The following is a 12,942-nucleotide window of genomic DNA, read 5'->3' as shown; positions in this document are numbered from 1 at the left end:
CAATTCCCTTTCCAATTTCCTGTCATATGGATTCTCTTGCTCTCTTTTCAAAATTACTTTTCAGTCCTTTCCTTAAGATGTGTTTTTCAGAGGTGGGAAGATAGCCCAGTGGGCAAACTGTTTGCTGCATAAGTGTGAGAACCTGAGTTCTCTAGCACCCAAGGAGGTCTGGGTATGGAGGCACCATGTGTAACTTCAGTGTTTGGGGGAAAGAGACAGGAAGATTTGCGGCTTTTTGATAAGCCAATCTAGTTGCAGGTTCAGCAGATACAGTGTTGTGTTTTATAAAAAAGAAAAGGAAGTGAGGAGTATGTTTGGTGGAGGCTCAGTATGGTACAGAGGGCCCAGGGCAGGGGTTATGCCTCAATGGGCCCATGCTGAGGCATCCCTTTCCCCTGAGGTACCAACTACACAGAGGTATAGTATAGAATAGAGTTTATTTAGGGCATGGGGAGGGGAGTTGAGACAGAGAAAGGAAGAGAGAGAGAGAGACAGAGACAGAGACAGAGAGACAGAGAAAGAGAGAGAGAGAGAAGGGGAGAGAGAGAGAGAGAGAGAGAGAGAGAGAGAGAGAGATCAGCCATGAACACACATAGAGAGAGGGAGGGAGGAGGAATGGGGAGAGAAAGGACAGAGAGGGAAGAGGGTAAGAAGAGAGCAAGAGAACAAGACAGCAAAAAAGCAAGAGAGAGGCAGCAGCTCTCTGCTCCCAGACCCGGTGAGAGAGAGACCCAACCGCCTGGTCAGGTGGGCACGCCTGAGGCTGCAGAGCGGAAGAGACCACCAACACTGCTCACCCCTGCCCATATCCCTGGCCCAAGAGGAAACTGTATAAGGCCCCTGGGCTCCCGTGGGGGAGGGCCCAGGAGCGGCAGGACCCTACCAGAGACACCTCCGGACCCTGAAGGAAACAGACCCGATAAACAGTTCTCTGCACCCAAATCCCGTGGGAGGGAGAGCTAAACCTTCAGAGAGGCAGAAAAGCCTGGGAAACCAGAAGAGACTGCTCCCTGCACACACATCTCGGACGCCAGAGGAAAAAGCCAAAGACCATCTGGAACCCTGGTGCACTGAAGCTCCCAGAAGGGGCGGCACAGGTCTTCCTGGTTGCTGCCCTTACAGAGAGCCCCTGGGCAGCACCCCACGAGCGAACCTGAGCCTCAGGACCACAGGTAAGACCAAATTTTCTGCTGCAAGAAAGCTGCCTGGTGAACTCAAGACACAGGCCCACAGGAACAGCTGAAGACCTGTACAGAGGAAAAACTACACGCACGAAAGCAGAACACTCTGTCCCCATAACTGACTGAAAGAGAGGAAAACAGGTCTACAGCACTCCTGACACACAGGCTTATAGGACAGTCTAGCCACTGTCAGAAATAGCAGAACAAAGTAACACTAGAGATAATCTGATGGCAAGAGGCAAGCGCAGGAACCCAAGCAACAGAAAACAAGACTACATGCCATCATCGGAGCCCAATTCTCCCACCAAAACAAACATGGAATATCCAAACACACCAGAAAAGCAAGATCTAGTTTCAAAATCATATTTGATCATGATGCTGGAGGACTTCAAGAAAGACATGAACACACTTAGGGAAACACAGGAAAATATTAATAAACAAGTAGAAGCCTACAGAGAGGAATCGCAAAAATCCCTGAAAGAATTCCAGGAAAACACAATCAAACAGTTGAAGGAATTAAAAATGGAAATAGAAGCAATCAAGAAAGAACACATGGAAACAACCCTGGATATAGAAAACCAAAAGAAGAGACAAGGAGCTGTAGATACAAGCTTCACCAACAGAATACAAGAGATGGAAGAGAGAATCTCAGGAGCAGAAGATTCCATAGAAATCATTGACTCAACTGTCAAAGATAATGTAAAGCGGAAAAAGCTACTGGTCCAAAACATACAGGAAATCCAGGACTCAATGAGAAGATCAAACCTAAGGATAATAGGTATAGAAGAGAGTGAAGACTCCCAGCTCAAAGGACCAGTAAATATCTTCAACAAAATCATAGAAGAAAACTTCCCTAACCTAAAAAAAGAGATACCCATAGACATACAAGAAGCCTACAGAACTCCAAATAGATTGGACCAGAAAAGAAACACCTCCTGTCACATAATTGTCAAAACACCAAACGCACAAAATAAAGAAAGAATATTAAAAGCAGTAAGGGAAAAAGGTCAAGTAACATATAAAGGCAGACCTATCAGAATCACACCAGACTTCTCGCCAGAAACTATGAAGGCCAGAAGATCCTGGACTGATGTCATACAGACCCTAAGAGAACACAAATGCCAGCCCAGGTTACTGTATCCAGCAAAACTCTCAATTAACATTGATGGAGAAACCAAGATATTCCATGACAAAACCAAATTTACACAATATCTTTCTACAAATCCAGCACTACAAAGGATAATAAATGGTAAAGCCCAACATAAGGAGGCAAGCTACACCCTAGAAGAAGCAAGAAACTAATCGTCTTGGCAACAAAACAAAGAGAATGAAAGCACACAAACATAACCTCACATCCAAATATGAATATAATGGGAAGCAATAATCACTATTCCTTAACATCTCTCAACATCAATGGCCTCAACTCCCCAATAAAAAGACATAGATTAACAAACTGGATACGCAACGAGGACCCTGCATTCTGCTGCCTACAGGAAACACACCTCAGAGACAAAGACAGACACTACCTCAGAGTGAAAGCCTGGAAAACAACTTTCCAAGCGGATGGTCAGAAGAAGCAAGCTGGAGTAGCCATTCTAATATCAAATAAAATCAATTTCCAACTAAAAGTCATCAAAAAAGATAAGGAAGGACCCTTCATATTCATCAAAGGAAAAATCCACCAAGATGAACTCTCAATCCTAAATATCTATGCCCCAAATACAAGGGCACCTACATACGTAAAAGAAACCTTACTAAAGCTCAAAACACACATTGCACCTCACACAATAATAGTGGGAGATTTCAACACCCCACTCTCATCAATGGACAGATCATGGAAACAGAAATTAAACAGTGATGTCGACAGACTAAGAGAAGTCATGAGCCAAATGGACTTAACGGATATTTAGAGAACATTCTATCCTAAAGCAAAAGGATATACCTTCTTCTCAGCTCCTCATGGTACTTTCTCCAAAATTGACCATATAATTGGTCAAAAAACGGGCCTCAACAGGTACAGAAAGATAGAAATAATCCCATGCGTGCTATCGGACCACCACGGCCTAAAACTGGTCTTCAATAACAGTAAGGGAAGAATGCCCACATATACGTGGAAATTGAACAATGCTCTACTCAATGATAACCTGGTCAAGGAAGAAATAAAGAAAGAAATTAAAAACTTTTTAGAATTTAATGAAAATGAAGACACAACATACTCAAACTTATGGGACACAATGAAAGCTGTGCTAAGAGGAAAACTCATAGCGCTGAGTGCCTGCAGAAAGAAACAGGAAAGAGCATATGTCAGCAGCTTGACAGCACACCTAAAAGCTCTAGAACAAAAAGAAGCAAATACACCCAGGAGGAGTAGAAGGCAGGAAATAATCAAAATCAGAGCTGAAATCAACCAAGTAGAAACAAAAAGGACCATAGAAAGAATCAACAGAACCAAAAGTTGGTTCTTTGAGAAAATCAACAAAATAGATAAACCCTTAGCCAGACTAACGAGAGGACACAGAGAGTGCGTCCAAATTAACAAAATCAGAAATGAAAAGGGAGACATAACTACAGATTCAGAGGAAATTCAAAAAATCATCAGATCTTACTATAAAAACCTATATTCAACAAAACTTGAAAATCTTCAGGAAATGGACAATTTCCTAGACAGATACCAGGTATCGAAGTTAAATCAGGAACAGATAAACCAGTTAAACAACCCCATAACTCCTAAGGAAATAGAAGCAGTCATTAAAGGTCTCCCAACCAAAAAGAGCCCAGGTCCAGACGGGTTTAGTGCAGAATTCTATCAAACCTTCATAGAGGACCTCATACCAATATTATCCGAACTATTCCACAAAATTGAAACAGATGGAGCCCTACCGAATTCCTTCTACGAAGCCACAATTACTCTTATACCTAAACCACACAAAGACACAACAAAGAAAGAGAACTTCAGACCAATTTCCCTTATGAATATCGACGCAAAAATACTCAATAAAATTCTGGCAAACCGAATTCAAGAGCATATCAAAACAATCATCCACCATGATCAAGTAGGCTTCATCCCAGGCATGCAGGGATGGATTAATATACGGAAAACCATCAACGTGATCCATTATATAAACAAACTGAAAGAACAGAACCACATGATCATTTCATTAGATGCTGAGAAAGCATTTGACAAAATTCAACACCCCTTCATGATAAAAGTCCTGGAAAGAATAGGAATTCAAGGCCCATACCTAAACATAGTAAAAGCCATATACAGCAAACCAGTTGCTAACATTAAACTAAATGGAGAGAAACTTGAAGCAATCCCACTAAAATCAGGGACTAGACAAGGCTGCCCACTCTCTCCCTACTTATTCAATATAGTTCTTGAAGTTCTAGCCAGAGCAATCAGACAACAAAAGGAGATCAAAGGGATACAGATCGGAAAAGAAGAGGTCAAAATATCACTATTTGCAGATGACATGATAGTATATTTAAGTGATCCCAAAAGTTCCACCAGAGAACTACTAAAGCTGATAAACAACTTCAGCAAAGTGGCTGGGTATAAAATTAACTCAAATAAATCAGTTGCCTTCCTCTATACAAAAGAGAAACAAGCCGAGAAAGAAATTAGGGAAACGACACCCTTCATAATAGACCCAAATAATATAAAGTACCTCGGTGTGACTTTAACAAAGCAAGTAAAAGATCTGTACAATAAGAACTTCAAGACACTGAGGAAAGAAATTGAAGAAGACCTCAGAAGATGGAAAGATCTCCCATGCTCATGGATTGGCAGGATTAATATAGTAAAAATGGCCATTTTACCAAAAGCAATCTACAGATTCAATGCAATCCCCATCAAAATACCAATCCAATTCTTCAAAGAGTTAGACAGAACAATTTGCAAATTCATCTGGAATAACAAAAAACCCAGGATAGCTAAAGCTATCCTCAACAATAAAAGGACTTCAGGGGGAATCACTATCCCTGAACTCAAGCAGTATTACAGAGCAATAGTGATAAAAACTGCATGGTATTGGTACAGAGACAGACAGATAGACCAATGGAATAGAATTGAAGACCCAGAAATGAACCCACACACCTATGGTCACTTGATTTTTGACAAAGGAGCCAAAACCATCCAATGGAAAAAAGATAGCATTTTCAGCAAATGGTGCTGGTTCAACTGGAGGGCAACATGTAGAAGAATGCAGATCGATCCATGCTTATCACCCTGTACAAAGCTTAAGTCCAAGTGGATCAAGGACCTCCACATCAAACCAGACACACTCAAACTAATAGAAGAAAAACTAGGGAAACATCTGGAACACATGGGCACTGGAAAAAATTTCCTGAACAAAACACCAATGGCTTATGCTGTAAGATCAAGAATCGACAAATGGGATCTCATAAAACTGCAAAGCTTCTGTAAGGCAAAGGACACTGTGGTTAGGACAAAACGGCAACCAACAGATTGGGAAAAGATCTTTACCAATCCTACAACAGATAGAGGCCTTATATCCAAAATATACAAAGAACTCAAGAAGTTAGACCGCAGGGAAACAAATAACCCTATTAAAAAATGGGGTTCAGAGCTAAACAAAGAATTCACAGCTGAGGAATGCCGAATGGCTGAGAAACACCTAAAGAAATGTTCAACATCTTTAGTCATAAGGGAAATGCAAATCAAAACAACCCTGAGATTTCACCTCACACCAGTGTGATTGGCTAAGATCAAAAACTCAGGTGACAGCAGATGCTGGCGAGGATGTGGAGAAAGAGGAACACTCCTCCATTTTTGGTGGGATTGCAGACTGGTAAAACCATTCTGGAAATCAGTCTGGAGGTTCCTCAGAAAATTGGACATTGAACTGCCTGAGGATCCAGCTATACCTCTCTTGGGCATATACCCAAAAGATGCCTCAACATATAAAAGAGACACGTGCTCCACTATGTTCATCGCAGCCTTATTTATAATAGCCAGAAAATGGAAAGAACCCAGATGCCCTTCAACAGAGGAATGGATACAGAAAATGTGGTACATCTACACAATGGAATATTACTCAGCTATCAAAAACAACGAGTTTATGAAATTCGTAGGCAAATGGTTGGAACTGGAAAATATCATCCTGAGTGAGCTAACCCACTCACAGAAAGACATACATGGTATGCACTCATTGATAAGTGGCTATTAGCCCAAATGCTTGAATTACCCTAGATCCCTAGAACAAACGAAACTCAAGACGGATGATCAAAATGTGAATGCTTCACTCCTTCTTTAAATGAGGAAAAAGAATACCCTTGGCAGGGAAGGGAGAGGCAAAGATTAAAACAGAGACTGAAGGAACACCCATTCAGAGCCTGCCCCACATGTGGCCCATACATATACAGCCACCCAATTAGACAAGATGGATGAAGCAAAGAAGTGCAGACCGACAGGAGCTGGATGTAGATCGCTCCTGAGAGACACAGCCAGAATACAGCAAATACAGAGGCGAATGCCAGCAGCAAACCACTGAACTGAGAATAGGTCCCCTATTGAAGGAATCAGAGAAAGAACTGGAAGAGCTTGAAGGGGCTCGAGACCCCAAAAGTACAACAATGTCAAGCAACCAGAGCTTCCAGGGACTAAGCCACTACCTAAAGACTATACATGGACTGACCCTGGACTCTGACCCCATAGGTAGCAATGAATATCCTAGTACGAGCACCAGTGGAAGGGGAAGCCCTGGGTCCTGCTAAGACTGAACCCCCAGTGAACTAGTCTATGGGGGGAGGGCGGCAATGGGGGGAGGGTTGGGAGGGGAACACCCATAAGGAAGGGGATGTTTGCCCGGAAACCGGGAAAGGGAATAACACTCGAAATGTATATAAGAAATACTCAAGTTAATTAAAAAAAAAAAAAGCAAGAGAGAGAGAAGAGGGGCAAGCAAGCCCCTTTTATAGTGAGTCAGTTATACCTGGCTGTTGCCAGGTAACTGTGGGGCAGAGCCTAGAAGGAATACTAACACACAGTGTCTTAAAAAGCAAGTCAGAGAAAGTCTCATAAACATATGCATGTGAACCTACTCATGTGCACACACACACACACATACACACACAACACACAAACACAACACACACAACACACACACAACACACATACACACAACACACACACGCACACACACACAGCCACACACACACACGCACACACACACACACGCACACACGCACACACACACATGCACTCACACACACATACACACGCACACATGCACATACACACATGCACACGCACACATGCACACACACACACATACACACACACACACACACACACACACACACACACACCCTGGGTATGATGAATGTACTTTCACACTTGTATTCCCAATGCTTCAGAGGTGCCTCCTGGGCATCCAGGTACCCGAGGAAAGTAGCAAGAAATGACATCAGCAATTAGGGCCAAAAGCTGATGGTTTTTGGCAATTTATCTCTTTTTTCCTATTCTGGGGCAAAGGGCTGACGGCTGGCAGGGAAGTAGAGAGGGGACCTGGGTTCACGAAGCAACCAAGCTAACTTCCTTGGTGAGCTTCTGAGCAGTAAAAGAACCTGCCTCAAAAAACAAAACAAAACAAAACAAAACAAAACATCCACCAGGTGGGCAACTTCTATAAAGGACAACACCATAGGTTGAATTCTGGTCTTCATATATGCATACCCCCACACATACATGTGTATGAATACATATATACATACATACATACATGTGCTAGGTGAGGGCAGAGATGGAGAAGAGAGACTTAGTTTTACTCCGCTGGTGGCCTTCTTTCGAGTTTCATAGATAATAATGAACAAGTATGCAAACTAGCCCCTTGCTGTGGAGAAGAAATCTGACGGTGAGGGTGTGAGGATCTGGGGAATCTGATAACCTAGCAGGGGACAGAACTAGGGTTTGAAACCATATCGGGATGCCTGTGAAACACACTCCCTGTGGATACCACAGTGACAAATATGACGGGGTGAGATACATAAGCCTGAATCTGTATATCCCCAAGTCCCCAAATCCTCTGGTAATGCAAGTATGTGGTGTATCGTGTGTGTGATACTATGGAACTGAGGAGTCCTGATTGTTTGGACAAACCTTTGCCATGCTGGCCAGCCACTTCCACTCCTTGTCAAATAGCAGAGTTTTCTCACCTGTATCTTACTTATATTTGCTCTTTTAACTTAAATTTAATTGTCCAGGTTTGTCTTCCTTGTTGTTTGGTGTTAAATACCTCCCCTTCATTCCTTACCCCTAAACAGATAACATTTGTGGAATAACTGTGAACGACAACTTAATCTAGTCTCCAAACACCAAAGAGCACCCTGTGAGTTTGTAAGAAAGGAGTGCATGAGATAGGGAGTGAACGGTATTGAGGGAAAAGGGGGGAAACTCAACTAAAACATACACACCTATGATATTCTCAAACAAGAACAAATAATTAAACAAACAAATAAAAAAACTAAGAAACTATGTCTACAATTAAGATTTGGATCAGCCTCACAGGAGGTGAATCTTTTCATTTTATGCTGCAGGGGACAGGAAATACCTATTTTTGTTTATGCCAATTTAACCTGAGATTTGTGGCCTGTAAACAACATGGTTCCAAGCTTTTCCAGTGCACAATTTCAGCTGAGGGGTTGAAATTATTCCTTCTTTCGGCCCCTCCCATCCCCCAGTGTCTTTTGAGCAGTTCCAGGTAGTTGGCACGAGAGTGTTCATCTTTCACAAGAGGAGATCTTACTTGTTGGATTTGGCAGACTCTGAAACACTTCAGATCCATCCACAATGAGCTCCATCAAGATGAGATCACCAACACTACTACTATTCTTCCTGTCGCTGGTAACCAGATCCCTTGCACCTGTCTGTACCCTTGAACCCTGCTATTGTCCAGGAGATTATGGGCAGCCCATGGAGTGTGGGCAATGTTGAAAGCCATGGTCTTCATAAGTGCCATGGTCAAATGCTGGAAAGAATAGAATAGTTGACATAAGCGTACCTCTATTATGAAAAACAAAGACTAGTGGATAAAGAGCAGGGGAGGTTTTCTAACAAATACAGCGATTATACTTTTAAAGAAGTCCTTCCAGGTGATGAGGTCAGCAAAAATCACAGTAATGTTCAAAGCTCACAGATTGTATGGGAGAAGGAAGGCAGTGGACTCGGATGGACAAGCTGCTTCAGTTAGTCACTGCTGAAAGAAACCGTGAGAGAAGCAACACTGCCTTCATGCAAATTCATCTAAGTGATTATCCACAGGACAAAATCTTCAGGCTACTTCACACTCATATGCCCAATTCCTGCTAGACATCCTATGAGCACACATCTCAGAAGAGTTCATGACAGCACTGTTCATGCTCAGGCGCTCTTGATGGTGGGAAACACCAGTGTTCTCACCTGTTATTCAATGCCAACCATTAAAGCCACAGCTCTTTGGCACTACACTTGCCCTCACAACCACATCCACTCCAACAGCAAGTCCTTTCACCATACTCATCCCCTAACCATTCTTTATGCACTTTCTTGAAGCTTCTCTAATGCACAACGCCATCATTGCCTCCAAGCAAGAGTCCTCAATGTCTTCCCCTAACATCTTTTCTTGTGCTTGAGAATCCATCCTACATACAAAAGGCAGCATAGGTTTTGTACATTGCAAATCACATGATTTCTCTTTGGCTACTAACCTTTCATTTGCTTTCCATGGAAGTCATTAACTCTCTTTGTAGAAGTGTGTGATGTGCACCCTACCTGACGCTCCTCCCGCCTCTATTCAGACCTTCACCAAGCAAACCTTCTCTCTGCAGAGTTCTGATTCTGTCTCAGGCAGCTCACTTCTACCACATGACTTTGTACTCACTTTTACCTCTTACTGGAAACTTTCACATAGCTTGTATCTGTCTCTAGAACTCTGATCACGCTACCCCATCAAAGAATAGTAACCTATCTGTAGTTTTAAAACAGGTCCAGCATCCCCACCTGCTAGGTACACACATAACCCTTCTCAGTCCCTACAGAACTTCATTTATTGTTTTTCATGGACCATGTTACTTTCTACCTTTCTTTTCATGATCTATTTATCTGGCCCCTGCAAGAAACCCAAGATCTGTGAGATCAGGCAGTCATTTTATACAACACTGTATCTTCCAGGTCCCACAGAGACTCTACACAGCAATAAATATTTGTTTAAATAGTCAACAAATAAACAAGTACAAACTTCAGCTCCCACACCCTTCAAGACCCCATTTTCACCCTCTTTTCCAAATGCCTTTGGGAAAAATCATCATTGTCACAACATCTCTCAATGGATAGCTAGGTTCACCTTAGTTTTCTAGGGAACCTAGTGGAGTTCATATGCTGAGCCTTGTTGTAGAAACTTCTACAGCAGACTGTTCTCCTGGAAGACTTTACGAATTCACAGAACAATGCTATGAAGGTCAGGCAATATCTCATCTTGGTGGCAAGAAAGTTAAGATCTAAAAAGATATGCCACGGCTAAGACTTAAGATGTGAGCTTACTAATGAACCCTAGTATTCTGAAGACTTCTATACCATCCTTCTGTATTGTTCCCTCATCTCTAACATGATGAGCAAATTTCTCTGAGTTATAAAAAAAAATGAACAAGAAAAAGGATAGTCTCCATTTTCTAAAATTATTGGTGTGTTTTCTTGTCTTTTCCACAGGGGCAAAAAAAAATGACAAAAGAGAGTGAAAGATATGGACTCTTTAAAATGTGTTCACTTAAAATCTCTCCTTTACTGGGCAACCCAGAGAAACCACAGCAAACTATAAATGCACTGTTTACAAGGTGCTAATAGGATTATTAAAAGAAAGTGGCTATTTCAGTAATCTACACGCAGGGACATGAAGTTATAGGACCATGTGGGTACCCTCATTAGTGGTCATAATTTGATGTGCCAGACTGGTAGAAGGTTCATGCTAAACAGCCCTTCCTCCTGCATCCTCGTTTTCAGCAGGACTGACAGATGGAGACACCTCAACTAAGACACCGATGCACCAGAGGCGGACACAAAGGCAACAGCCTGAACTGGTGATTGAGTTCAGCACCCCACCATCGGTCCCCCACCCATTAAATCTGTAGTGTCCCAACTCGAGGACACGTACACCGGAACAAAAGAATTCTGTGAGTTCTTAGTTGCCCAACCCCAAAGCCAAGCCTTTGGCCACAGCTCATGCAGACTTGGGCCCCACCCAATCCTGTTCTACATAGGGAAATGCTAGGAGAACAATATTTTAAGGTTTCCCTGCATTATGACTCATGCATTCCATAATTTTCTTTGTCTGTCCTTTCTTGATTATTTTCAGTTAAGTCGAGCATTCAAATGAGAACGGATGACTGTGCGATTTTTACACTGCACAGCTCCAAGCATCATTCATGAGTCCTATGGCGGGTCTTTGTAGCTCTGGGTGTGGTGTTTTATTACCCTGTAAACTCTGGAACTTCACAATTTCATTTGAATATGAAGGATGAAACCAGCTCTAAGTAGTTGCTGCAGCTGTTTGGAGCACAGAGGAGTAACATGGATAAACATGCCTTATAAATTAGGATGTGATTCAGAGTGTACATACAGGTAGGTGTGTTGGGTGAGACGATTTATCAGCTACTTTTCATAAGCAGAACTTCCTTGGGATGTGTGCCCTGTCCTCTTGCTCCCACAGAATAGAGATCCTGAGAATCCCCTCTTCCCACACCAGGGGAAGTACTTATCCAGACTTTGGACCAATCTAAAGAACTGGCATTTGCATATCCCACCTAAAGAATGTATACTAGATAAGATTAAATAATATCGGACCCTCCAGTGATTGATGCTCAACCAGATGGTTAAAAGGCGTGCCTGGAACTCTGAGAGATCCTGGAGCGGGCAGGTCCATGTCCGCACAAAATGATCCCAATATGCTAATCAAGGAAACGTCTCTTTCAGTGAGATTTAAAGAAAAAAAAATAAAACAGTAAAATAAATGTTTTCAGAATACATTTGATGAAACGGATATACTAATCAGAAGAAAAGTGAAATAGCCAAGCAAATCAGACATTCCATTGTAGCTCAGGCAAAACCTGCCCAGGAGCAATGGTAGGGCCCTGCCAGAAAACCTGATGTTATCACTAGGGAAATAAAAATGTCTTGAGCCCGTGTTTTGACTCTCCCCGTGGAAGAAAGAGCCATGTGTTGTACCCAGAAAATAATTCAATGCCAGGCTCTGGCCATCTGTGTGAGTTTTAAAAACAAAAGTGCTCTAAAATTACATGAACACAGTCACGATTTGAGATGCCTTGACTCGGTCTTTTCAATTAGGGAAAGAGTAGACAATTTCAGCTTCTTAGAGCTCCCGTTCAATAAAGGCAATTCGCAGTTACATTATTTTTTTAATTGATCTCCATTCATTAGTGCCAAATGAGAGAAATAATTGGGCTCTAATTACCCTGGCATCTGAGTAAAGTAGTAGTGTAATTTTCCATTGGGCTCCAAAGCATTCTCAATAATTAAGTCATGTCTCTCTTGCTATCTAATATAGGAAGTGAAGTGCAGTCAGAAAGAAGTAAATGAGTGAAAAACAAACACAAAAACTTAATCACAGCTCTTATCAATAGGACACTTCTTGCCTGTTTACAGCTTCATTTTGGTTTTAATCAGTAATGAGGCACAAGGCCAAGTTCAAGAAAGTTCAGAGAAGATAGCATACCATATACAATCTAAGAGGATTCCTCAATTTCTGATTTG

The sequence above is a fragment of the Rattus norvegicus genome, chromosome 4 (genome assembly GCF_036323735.1).
Source record: "Rattus norvegicus strain BN/NHsdMcwi chromosome 4, GRCr8, whole genome shotgun sequence".
Classification (NCBI taxonomy): domain Eukaryota; kingdom Metazoa; phylum Chordata; class Mammalia; order Rodentia; family Muridae; genus Rattus; species Rattus norvegicus.
This window is presented reverse-complemented; position numbering follows the sequence as displayed.